Source organism: Cephus cinctus, unplaced genomic scaffold, assembly GCF_000341935.2.
Source record: "Cephus cinctus unplaced genomic scaffold, Ccin1 Ccin1_scaffold0401, whole genome shotgun sequence".
In the NCBI taxonomy this organism is placed as follows: domain Eukaryota; kingdom Metazoa; phylum Arthropoda; class Insecta; order Hymenoptera; family Cephidae; genus Cephus; species Cephus cinctus.
The window spans coordinates 129,809-130,458 of record NW_014333085.1 but is presented as its reverse complement, the minus strand read 5'-3'; the positions used below and the strand labels follow the sequence as shown (position 1 = coordinate 130,458).

Genomic DNA, 650 nt, shown 5'->3' with positions numbered 1-650 from the left:
GGGGGGGGGGGGGGAGCATAAAAAATCGTAGATCATCGTGGAAGATTGATTCACTCTGCAGAGTCAAGTGTCGGAGAGTCTCGTTGATATCCGGATTGGTCCATCCACGATACAGCATCCACGTGACGGCGAGATCCTAGCTTGCTATAAAAGGGGATGATTCTCTGTGAAACAACAGGGATGCTCATCGCCGCTAGAAGGCTAAATATATTTTCCAGGGGTCTTTGATGTAATCTCGTGTAATTATTCACAGTGGCTCGGAGGATAAAACGACCTCGTATCCAGCATCCGCGGGCAACTTTTCATGCCTTTAGAGAGGGTGTGAGAGAGAGAGAGAGAGAGAGAGAGAGAGAGAGAGAGGGAGAGGGAGAGAGGGAGAGAGACATCATGGAGGTAATGAACGAAAAAACAATATGACGCCGAGTGGACTGGACCCGAGAAATAACTGTGTATCTCGTGGATGCTGCGCGTAGGTGGATTCGTATGTAAAAGGGTTGCCAATGATTTTCGATGACAGGCAAGAATAACGATCCTCACTCTTCGGTTTGTTTGCCTCGAATCGTTGACAGTCAACGAGAACTGAGATCCATAAAATATGAGTGGTTCCGCGCGCGACACGTGAGTTAGGGGCTCTTTTGGCGTTAAGGGTT

General features: G+C 48.5%; 1 protein-coding gene across 8 annotated transcripts in view; it reads left to right on the top strand.

The window, feature by feature from the left end:
* LOC107267434 overlaps window positions 1-650 on the top strand; it is a 102,371-nt gene that overhangs the window by 75,925 nt on the left and 25,796 nt on the right. The window lies entirely within an intron of this gene.